The sequence below is a fragment of the Hibiscus syriacus genome, unplaced genomic scaffold, assembly GCF_006381635.1.
Source record: "Hibiscus syriacus cultivar Baekdansim isolate YM2019G1 unplaced genomic scaffold, ASM638163v2 tig00000910_pilon, whole genome shotgun sequence".
In the NCBI taxonomy this organism is placed as follows: domain Eukaryota; kingdom Viridiplantae; phylum Streptophyta; class Magnoliopsida; order Malvales; family Malvaceae; genus Hibiscus; species Hibiscus syriacus.
In genome coordinates, this window is record NW_024061831.1 from 654052 (window position 1) to 667056 (window position 13005).

The window sequence follows — 13005 nt, forward strand, 5'->3', positions numbered from 1 at the left end:
TATTAAAAAAAATTTAATTAAGGTGATATTCAAGGAATTCAAGATTAAAATTTGCTCATTTCCTCAGAAGGAAGCATTTTATTTAAAAATATTTAATGTCAAGTGGCTTTTGAACATAAGAAGTAAAAAGAAAAACAATTTCAATCAAGATGAGAACACAACAAAACTCTTGATGGGTGCCCCAATCAACTCTATCAGAATGCCCTATTATACATTGAAAGTCAATGTCCCTGAATCGATCAGATCTTGGACCTTACGTTTCATTGCCCCACAATTCTCAGTGGTGTGTCCTGAGCTCCCAATATGATAGCTACATATGGCGTTAATGTCATGGCCTTCAGGATATGGGGCCTCTCTTGGTTTGGATTGAACTGGAGTCACAAGATTCTTCTCAACTAGCGTTGGGAGAAACTCCTCATATGTCATTAGGATTGGACTGATGCGAGTCTGTTTATGGAAAACATTATGAGGTCTAATCCCCATATTAGTCAGGTAAGATTCGCTTTCATTCATTGGTTCTCTATGTGTTTGTTTAGAAGTACCGGATGGTACAGCTGCAGTGGCTGAGATCGTAACACTTTTGTTAGCGTTGTAGGTGTTAACATTGTTGATCTCTCGCTCTTTGTTCTTAATGGGAGGCTTCTCGCTGGAGTCTCTTCCCTCAATTTTTCCTTGTTTCATAGCTAGCTCGATCATCTCACCAGCCATAACTAGGTCTGATAAACTCCCCGATGTGATTGCCATCAGGTGCCCAAAATAAGGTGTCTTTAGAGTTTGTACAAACAGCTTCATGGTTTCTTTTTCATCCAAAGGTGGATGAACTTGCACAGCCAAATCCCTCCATCGTGGTGCGTATTGTCAGAAACTTTCATTGTGTTTTTTCTCCAGGCTTTGTAGCATAACTCGGTCTGGTCTCATATTGTTAATATGTTTGTATTGCTCCAAGAAAGACTTGGCTAAGTCTTTCTATGTCTTAATATGAGTTCGAATGAGCTGGTTGTACCACCGGATAGCTGAACTAGACATGCTCTCCTGGAAGCAGTGGATCAGGAGTTGGTCATTTTCCCAATATCCTGTCATCTTTCGACAAAACATAGTGATGTGGGCTGAGGGGCAGCTGTTCCCATCAAACTTTTCGAACTCAATGATCTTAAACTTTAGTGGAAGCACCAAATCTGGAACCAGGCTCTGCTCCATTGCGTCCACTCCATAATAATTATGGTCCCCTTGGACCATCTTCATCTGATCTTCTAACATCTGATTTTCTCTTCCATCTTCTTTGTCTTATATTCCTCGTCAAAATCTGGGATATGATAGTTTTTCGGATAATTGTCAATGTTGGTCACGGAAGCTTGTATATCTGTACCAGATATGGCTTTCCCCTTGATAGCAGATAAGTCCCCTTGTAATCCGGGTAAGATCCTAGGTGAGACAACCACTTGTGGGGTTGGTGGTATAGTGACTCTTTCAGATGAACCTACCCCCGGTATACTAGCTTGTTGGAGACCCTATAACTTGGCCATAATTTGATCGACCAAGGACTCCTGATTCTTCTTGATGGACTCTAGGGTACTCTGGCTATTCTGATTTATCTTGTCTTCCAACTCCCTCTAGAGCTTCAATATGTTCTCCTCGATCTGAGCAATTCTGGCTTCCATCTTCTTTTCGGTTTGAATGAGGATGACACGTGTCCAAAGCTTGTGGAGGTATGTCCAGTGTTTGTACCCTTCCATTATGAAAATCTCTTATTAGTTCATGTGAATGCAATGAAAAAAAAAGAAAATTATGTGAAATATGCAATAATGCATGATGCATGAAATGTTCGAGGCATTGATCCAAAAAATGTGTCTGTTATTAAAAATAATCCTTATTGGAGACAAAAGTGCTTCATCTTTTAAGAGATAAAAATATCCTGACAGCTTCAGACATGTTGACTAGTCTTCTGCCTTCGTCTGCCACCGGTTAAATAACCTGTTGAACCGCTCTGGATTCTTTGGATGAACCGTGCAAATGTTGAGTTGCTTTTTGTACTGGCCCAAGAAGTCTCGAATGACTGCATTTATGGCATTTATCTTCCGTTGAACCTTTCCCGACGAATACGTCATTGAATCCCTCAATTGATAGAAACTATGTGAAGTTTGTTCGTCTGTTTCTTGAATTCGTCAGCAATGATCTCCAATTTTAGCTATCATTTTGCCATTGTTGTCTTTGAAGGGACTCCCAAGATCATAACCTTCATCTTGCCCCAATCTCTGTCAGTCAGTTCTTCAAATATATACCTTCATTGTGCTTGATGTAGACCCGGTTCATTCTGAGTCCTTTATAATGCAACAAAGTGATATTGTGGGTACCATGTCTTCTAGATTGAATATGACACATAGTCGCCTTGTAGATTATCCTCTGTATTTTTATCTCTTGTATTACAACCCCTTTGTCAATTAATGCAGATTATTCATGTTTAACAAACACGTTTTTTATGGATCAACACCTCTTTTAAATGATGCAAGTGATGAAAATAAAATAAAAGAGAACAAAAATGAAAAAGGTTAGTGAGGTGAAAATAATCAAAAACAATCATGAAAATAAAAGTCCTACCCCACATGATATCTACTCAAACATGCTTAGTATTCCTATCCGTACATGATTTCTATCCCGTATGCTAAAAAAATCCTAACCGCATATTTTTCTAGTTCGCATGCTTTGAACGAAAAATAAAGCAGGAAACAAAGTAGCCTAAGGTTTGGAATGAGGTTTTGGGGTGGGCTCTAATTCCCTGTACTCTCCCAATTTAGGTTCTAAATAGGGTACTTGAGTTCTCCTTGTCGGTACCCCTTGGGCTTGTCAGACCCTTAGTCCTAAGCCCATTACAAGCTTATGTGGACTAAGTTAAACTGGAGAGGACATATTCCCTTATGTTTGTGCAGTGAATAAATTCACACGAAGACATAAGATATATGAATCCCGAAGGCTACTTGCTAGGCCTGTGCGGTGAATAAATTCACACGAAGGCGTCACTTTCACCCCCACTTAAATAGGGTTTGAAGCTCGGGTATAGAGCTAGAGATGACAATTTTGAAAAATCTGAAATCATTAAAAAAACGTCAATACAACTATTTACTTGAAAAATAATCAAAGGTGAATAATTAGAATCGAATAAATAAATTAAAATTAAAATTTATAACTTTCGCTAAAAAAGACAACCGAAAATTAATTTCGGTCTGACTCACTTACCTGTCCCCAGCGGAGTCACCAAGATGTCGGAACCGTCTTTCGGTTGGGCCCGGAATTGGGCTTCGACTTGAATTAATTGGGTTGGAGTAGCCACCGATCATTTTAAAGAGATATTTAGGTAGATCGGACACCATCTTACCTGATCTGCGTTTAACCAAAAACGTGTCGGGTTCGGGAGTCGGTTACGGTCAAGGAAGGATTAGCACCCTTGAACCGCCCTTTCGGTACCAATTAATTTGTCGGTTGTCTTAGTTACGAAAATTAAAAAATTTGAATTAAAATTTAAAACCCCGATTCAAATTACTTACCTTTGATCAGTTGGAGTTACTACTGGAAAATCAAAAAATAAATAAATAAAATATCGAGTAAAATTAATTAAGTAAAAAATTGAAAAGGATATTAAATTTTAAAGGGAAAATTGTTGAAAAACAGACAAAATAAAAGGAGAAAATACCAAAATAAAAAATAAAAAAATAATAAATTTATAAAATAATGGAAATGACAATACCAATAAAAAAATATAAAAAAATGTTAAGTTGTGAAGGAAAAAAATGTTAGGAAAATAAAATAAGAAAAAAAAGTAAATAAATAAATAGATAAAGGGACCAAAATAAATTGAATTGGACTTTGTGGACCGAAATTGATAATAAAGACCAAACTGCAAAAAATAATTTGAGGGTTAATTTGAAAAGCATAAATAGTGACTAAATTGAATGAATTGAGAATCCAAGGTGAAATCACAACGATGACCAGATTGTAATGCGACTCAAAACACCAGGGATTACGGAGAGAATTTAAGAATCCCCTATTTACAAACCGGTCCTTGGTATATAAATACCCAAACATTCCCAATTCTCTTCATTCTCAAATTCCATCAAAAAAGCCTTCCTCATAACGAGAGAACTCTATCTAGTCCTCTCCCCTCACCGAAGCTGTCCGCCCGGTGGCTTCCCGTCGTGTTACCGCCGGGAAAACCTATCCCTAGCAAAATACTCCCCTCAACCCCAAAACAAGGAACCGAGGCCCGTTTCCCTAAAAGTGCCCCAATCGGCGTGGATCTGAGAGTAAAGGTTCGACCTTTACCGTTGTTTTCGACGGTGACCCTTTGTTTCCCGACGAGCTTCGACTTGGTTTTGGTTTGTATCTTGATCGATTACTGTTTGTTTGGTTTTGTGTTGCTCTTTGTTGTTGACGTGGTTTCGATGATGGTCTCTGTTCACTCTGTTGGTTCTGTTGATGGTTGTTATGGCACTGTGATGATGGTTTGGTTTACTGTTCTCGTGTGTACTGTGTTGATGATGTATTTTGGGCTTTCGGTTTACTGTTCTCATGGGTTATTTTCGTTGATGGTTCTCCCTCGATGGTTTCTCCGTTGATCCCTGTCTTCCGGTTTGGTGGGGGTATTTATACTCACCGCCGTTGGTCTATTTCCATTATTTTCAGTCTGTTATTCATTCAATCGGCTAAAACGGGATGGGTCAGTCCTGATTTAGCCGGCACTCGATGCTCGTGACCGGTACTCGGCCGGATTCTTCGCAAGGTTGCTCGATGACTGCTGACTGTTTCTGTGGTCGTTGGATCGGGTGGCCAGATCCAATCATCCCCATGCATGCGGCTGCTTTGACTGAAATGTGTAAACCCTAATATTTTAGACTTCAATTATGGGTTAGGTCAGGCTCGATATGAACCCCAAATAGACCTAAAATAAATAAATAAATAATAAATGAAATAAAATAAATAAATAAATAAATGAAAAACATTTTTAAAACTATACAATATATGCTTTAAAAAATAATTTTCAAAACCATATAATATATATTTTAAAAAAATAATTTTCAAAACTATATAATATATATATTTTTAAAAACTAATTTTCAAAATTAAATAATATATATATTTTAAAAACTAATTTTCAAAACTATATGTTTTTAAAAACTAATTTTCAAAACTATATAATATATATGTTTTTCAAAAATTTTTTAAAAACTATATATATATATTTTCAAAATATTTTCAAAACAATAATATATATTTTCAAAAACTATATATTATATATTTTCAAAATATTTAAAAAACCCATATATTATATAATTTTCAAAATGATTCCAAACTATATATATATATATATAACTAATCGAAAATTGGTATCTACACCCAACGAACCCCATTTTTATATCCTACCCAACAAACCCATTTTTCTTTTCCCCTAAAAAAAGTCTCGAGCAACTACGTAATCGAATCGACTTCTTTGAAAGAAGATATTAAGTTGGTCTTCGAGGGTTTAGTATGCCTCCACGACATAGTATTATAGTTCACGACTGTGTCTCCACGACATGAGAGTTTCGTCTCTGAACTTAAGTACGTATAAGATAGAGAGAGGAGATGTCTCTAAGAAAATGAAACATATCCATTACACATCACTCTTTGAGATTCATGATAAAAGAGAATGTTGAAAATCATGTCAATGACCTGTAAAAACAAGTGAAATTCATTGCATGTGGGGATCAGAAGGTGCCATTAACTAAACAGGATATTTGAAATGGACTGTCGAACAGAATCTTCATGGAGAAATAGTAGGTTGTGCAGTGGAACATCTTGTGACTGCAATAGGAAGGTTGCTCTCCGACTACAACTCGTCGAATGCAAAGGTCTGGTTAGTGGCCACTGCAAGTTATACATAAGTAGGTGTCAAACTAACAATAATTCGAGTTGGAGGTTAATAAGTTGATTGAATATAATAATCTTTGAGATTCTATGTTCATATTTTATCATACGTTGACCAGATATATAGGTTAACATATAGTTCAGACTATGGTCAATTCTTTAGCAGAAAAAGATGAATTTCGAACTTATAAATAGTCAATGATTATTTTATAACTTTAAATAGTTGGAGTCTCAAAAAACAATATCCTATTGTCAGAACCATTTTATAACTTTTAATAATTAAGAGATTAAACAAAACAATGCTTTATAACCCTATTCTCAGTTGTATAAGATTATCGTTAAAAAACTCATATAACATTATTTATTATAACTAAAATTATTATTAATTATATAACTTTTTAAATAAAATAAAATATCATTTTAAATTAAAACCATCGCAATTAGAACTTAAGATTCCCCGCCGCCGGAGAGCTACCGAAAGATGGGACAGCTCACGGTGATCCATGGGATTTGTTGATTCACTTCCCCGTACAATGACCGGACTTTGATTTGCTAAATTCATATTAAAAGTAAGGTAAATTATACTAATGGTCATTAAAGTTTGAGTTTTTTATTTTAGCCACTAAACTTTTAAAAATTATAAATTAATCACTTATATTATCAATTTGTAATAAAGAAGATCCGCTGCAGTTTCATAAAAATAATTCAAAAAAATCATTTTCATAAATTCTAATTCACGAACCCCAACTAACAAAACCTATCATTTTTTTCTTATTAAATTATCAAACCTCTTTAACTTCCATCCTATAATTTTGATTGTAATGACTTAGAATTGTTTAACTGTTTCATACAGCATTCTTATCTTTATGGATGTCAAAATCATAATGTTTGGAAGCGCTTAACTGTTTCATCGTATCCTTTATGAGTCTCACTTCGTCTTCTCCAATCTCATCAGAAAGCTATTTTTCTGTCTTTTTCAAACAACTAAAGAAAATTTTTGCAAAGACAAAATGATGGAGCAGACACTACCTTTTAAATTGTATAAAGCACACCTGCAGTTGCAATCCACCTCCATTTCATTTCCGATCTCTCTCTCTCTCTTCTCAACCTCATCTTCAAGAGTAGTTGTATATGTACGAATAAAGAAGGAAGAAGCCGACTCTGGTTGTTTGGTGTGGTCCTTCAAATGGTGAGAAAAAAAAGATAGCTTATTGGGAAATGAATGGCTTGACTTCTGTAGTGGATTTGGAAACAATCACTGTGGAGGGGGAGAAGAAGATGGTTAACTATCATACCTGACAAAAACAGTACTAGATCAGTTAACGTGCCACATCATTTCTACGTCACCTCATTAATGATTGTTAATTTTGAATGATTATTTCGTTATAAATCAATGATGATAGTGATCAATTTGTAAATTTTAAAAAATTACCAAAACTTTAGTTACAAGTGTAATTACCCTTAAAAAGGTATTTGTAACACTTATAGCTTGTATATGTGAACCAATACGAGTTACAGATATCACATCAGAAATTCAAAAAATTTCTTTAGGTGAACTGAGTAAACTTTTGTTTTATTCAAACATCTCAAGTTTCATAACTTGAACAATTATTATAAAATAATTATTCAGAGAAAAATCGTAATATAATATTGTTGGTTACCAATTCAAAACCAGTTTCAAGCAGTGATAGACAGTTATGTTATGTTTCATAAAATAAATACGATTGTCAACCACGCTTGATTTAAAACCCAAATTAATTTTATTTAAACAAAGTTTAATATCGTAATATTTATTATACTATTAATTATATTTAATGCTAACTATATTAAGAAATTGTAAACATTTCATTCTCGTATACATGCCAACTATAACTTTTACATGCCAACTATAACTTTTAGAACACAGTAGTAAGTCATCATTGTTACCTATAAGTATTTCTTTGGTGATTGATGCCAAGCTTAGCTCCTTACTCATTTTCTTCCTTTTTCCTACGTGTGAAAATCATCACACACTAAGTATACACTTAGTGAGGCAAACATATAAATATTCAAAGACTATTCAATGGAATGTGATCACTTTACTTGTATTCCCACTATGTTACCATAAATTAACATGATATAACCGGATATAAAGTTTTTTACCAATATATTTGTCATTTATCTCATAAGCTCGTAATCTTATTTATCTGTTTATCATTTATTAACCAATAAACCATAGCCCAAACGTAAATCTATGAAGACCATGGGTATTCTAGTCAAATATGCACCGAAGTGCTAATACATATAAGGCCATACCACCATAATACACATAAGGTCGTACCCACCATATGCACTTAGTGCCCTTACACACTATAGTGCTACACTAAATGTCCTTACACATTAGTGCTAATCCGATTATGTAGCTACAGACTCTATGGCATGCCAATTACACCCTGTCCTTCAATGACTTATTTGGGCATGCAATCTATTTATTTGATCCATCCATGGAAAAGTATATTATCATAATTTAACGTTGGACAGTTCATACCCGAAATATCATTCATGTTAAATATAAATATGTTCATGCTAAACATCATATATAATGATAAGTGATCAATGTATTTTATATTCAACTTTTGACATATTTAGAATATGTCAAATATATGATATATGACATAAATATCATGTCAATATAAATAAAGTAGACTTATCGCAAATCCTACCCATGATGTATAAACATCCATGTATAATGTTATGTATGCATTGCACTCACTTTGACATTATATACAAGACAAAATATAAGCCTCACTAAGCTTTAACTTTATCCTTTGCTTCTAATTCGGTTAAATCCAAAAATTTGTCATAATTTCATATTCTGGCAGTTTGCACTACCTTTAAAGAAATATTTTGTATTAATATACACCTTTAAAAATTATTATGTTTATACAAATGGAAACTAGACTCAAATACAAGTTTATCCATATAAGGAACTCCTCCTATTTCAATTTGTACAATTTATGGTAAATTTTCAAAGTTGACCGACAAAATCTGTTTTGAGTAGAATCTGCTGCCCCATTTTCTGACCTATCATCGGTTAAAAATTCATATATTTTTTTATATACATCGAAATCAGTTTCCATTTGTTCTAAACAAGACTAGACTGGTATAATAATCCAACGATATAAAAATCATCCTCTAATAATTGTTTTAGAATTTATGACAATTTTCAAACTTATTGTCAAGAACATAAATTCTAAGCAGATTTCACCAATTTGTATTTTCAACTTGTTCACTAATTCTATTAGCTCACCAAATGCACATATATGCATGCATCACAAATCACATAACATTTTAGGAGTCACTCCTTACCATAATAACTCCGTCACTGGCTCATCATAAGCCAATGCTTTTTTGATAACATAAGTACAAATTAAATTTGCACTCACCTGATTTCCTTAGCTTGCAACATTCCTTGGAATTTCCTATTTCATCCTTAAGCTTCTCCTTAGCTTTAATAATATTTAATCTTGATTTCAAGCACTCAATCTCTAGATGAACATCATTACCAAACATATACAAATTCAAACCAAATGTTAAATTTTACTAACATAGACATACTTTGGAAAATAAATTCCTAACAAATTTTCCGATGCTTATTCGATACAATTTCTATGTCACAACATAAGTGTTGATCTTAATACTTCTAATTGAATACTCAAATTCCTTTTTATCCCAACTTCACATAACATTTTTACTTAAGCTCTCAACCTTTCCATATTTGTGATTTAAACCTCAACTTTTACAAGCTTTCCAAATTAATCCCAATTTCACATCCTAACTTCAATTTCAACACTCAAACGTTAATTCCCAGCATAGTGCATCAACTATTTAACAATTACACAATAATCCATAACTTTTCTAAAATTATCAATTAGGCCCCCAACTTTCATAAAATTATAGAATAGTCCCTGAATTTTTCTATGGCTTGTAGAATACTTCCTACATCATTTCCAACCCTACATATTTTTTTCATAATTTTTCATCCTCTATAGTCAAGGTCGAATGCTTTGTATGTTCAAGATTAGGGTTTTCATGATTTTACTCGATTTTGATTAGATTCAAGCATGAAATCAACTTCGATTCAACCTTATAAAATCTCTGCAATTAAAACCCTAACTTAATTTCATCAAAACATATCTTTCTCCCAAGATCAGGGTTAGGCTGAAACTTCATATGTTCATATGATCATGTACAAGTGATTTTAATCATCAATCATGCTTGGAAATTATTCTACAACCTCAATAACATCAAAATCCTTCATCAATTTCATAAACCCTAATGTAAACATAAACCCTAGAATTTGGGATATTTGAACTCAAACCAAATTAGCAAACAATAATGGTACCAAATGATAGCGTTTTTAGAATAAAACAAATTTCTATTCCACGACATGATCCAAAATCCAAAGAAAATTGCTTAAAAATGAAAAATAAAAATTCTCTTACCTTGTTCATGGGGAGCACGGAATGTTGGCTGAAAATGACTAAGTTTTTATGAAATTCTAATGAATTTCATATTAATTTAACATTTATTTAAGCTTAAATGAATAAATTATTCATTTAATGAGAAATGTTTATTTTCCCATTCATGAAACTTGATATTTATAATAATACCAAGCCACATAACCTTATCATCTTTCCAAAGTCAAAGATGAACAAAATATTTTACCCTTTTCCAATTTTACCAAGCAAATTTCCAAAAATTGCAATCTTGCCACTTTGATCCAACGGTCCAAATTAAACATGGAAATAAATCTTCAAATCTAATGATCCATATTATTTTCCATCATTTTAAAATGTGGAAATAATATTTCTAAGCTTAATTTATCATCCTGCAAATTTTCGCAAATTTTCTATTCGATTCGATATATCGAATTTTTACCGGACTTTAACAATTTCTAGTTTTTAACACAATTTACAGTTCAAGAATCTGATTTCAATAAAACCCCACTCTCAAGATTAACCTTTTGAAATAAAAATTCTTTTTGAGAAAATTACCAATTAGATCCATGAACTTCCCAATTTTCTACTTTGGGCACCAAACTTTTAAAATTTACATTTTAGTCACTAACCTAAATTTTGGGTATTACAATATTACCTAGTCTTCAATTTTATTTGATTAGAAAATTTTAATAGAATAATTTTAATATTAAATAGACAAAACTATCCTTGGTCTGTCAATGGTAATAAGGGTTACCGGAATGTAATATTACCTAACACATTACTGAAAATGTTGCATTGTTGTGTTTGGTTCGTTTAGCAGGAATGTAAGATTAGATTGTTTGATTAAAGGAATAAAAGATTATTGGAATGTATATTTTACCAAATTGTCCTTATTATATATTTATTTTTAACAAGTTGAATTCTACTATAATTTTACTATAATTAATTTATATTTTCTTTATAAATTTTAAATTCATAAAATTTATATAATTTTTTTACAAAATTGAAAAGATAAAAATGTTTAATGAAAGGGTAAAATTTTATTTTAACCCCTGAACTTCATATAAAATTCTAATTATGAATTTTTTTGTAAATCTAAAATAGTTTAAGGATAAATTTACAATTTAACTTCGTAGAATTTTTTTATTTAACAAAGAAGAAGAATATTTTAAAAAAATTAAAGACATTTTAGTCTAAAACGCTAAAAATTTAATAATACCAAGAAGATCACATTCCCGATAATAAACCTAAAAAATATCACTCTTGAAAATAATTTATTACCGGGTTGAGGATCTTTACAATCGTAGGAATCATATTCCATTCCCTGTAATCTCACATAGGCCTGTAAACGAACCGAACACACACGAACGAAGGTATGTTCATGTTCGTTCATTAATAAATAAACGAACATAAACGAACACGAACATAAACGAACAAATTTTTTTTATTCATGTTCGTTTATTAAGGAATATAACTTGTTCATGTTCGTTCATTTAATAAATAAACGAACATAAACGAACACGAACTTAAACGAACGAACATAAATGAACACGAACATAAATCAACATAAACATTGGAGACCCTACATTCTATTATTCTTTCATGAAAAATAGTCGACAATGCAAATCAACCAAATCTACAATGATAAATAGCGTAAGAGCTGATTAGCAGTAATGAAATGTTTGAAAATATCAAATATTTCGATCGATCTTTTAAAGATATTAAATGATTCACACGACTTTAATTTAACGATATAACATTTATCTTAGTGGTTCATGATTACATATGAACAATCATTTTCCACTACGTTATTCTAATAAATTCGTCGGCTAAAAGTTTGTGACATCAATGTCAGACTTTAGTGAGGTTTATTAATAATGATCCTTTCCGTTGACAGAGTAGAAAATTTAACAGCATGAAGATTTCGAACGGTACAAATTGGACTACAAGGCAATAACATAGATCCAAAATCCCTTCGATGCTACATATCATAACTGATATTATTGCTAAACCACCATTCAAAATTTTAATATATCTAAAGTCTATTCCACAACTAAAGGTCACACAAGAACTATGAAAACAAAAGTTCATTGTCAAAGTGTATTTTCTACTTATTAATGGGTTCTTCCTGGAAAACCCATTACTTCCACTATTACACTCTTTTGCAGAAATTGTATAGAAACCTTTTTTTTATTTATGGCAAATTTTATTTATTTTTCTCTTTACTGATGCTCATTTACTTCCGATTGTTACCTTTATCTTCTCATCTATTTTAGAAAGAATTATGATGTTTTTTGAGTTTAGATGTGAAGATACACACAATAACTTTACATATCAACTATTAAGCCAAATAAAACAGAAAAAGAGATGAAAACATACCTATAAAACTTCAGACTGCACTATAATAACTTGTTTTGAAGCTTTCAGCGATCGTCTCCACCTCTAGTGAACACTATGATTTGGGGAAAAAATGGGAAAATGAATATAGGTGCGAGGTGTCTCACAGGTTAACATATTGAATTTAATCTCCAAAAAAATTAGATTAATTATGGAATTGATCATCAGAATATTAGATTAATTAATATTTTTAAGATACTTACAAATTGGTCACCAAAATTGATTTAAGAAG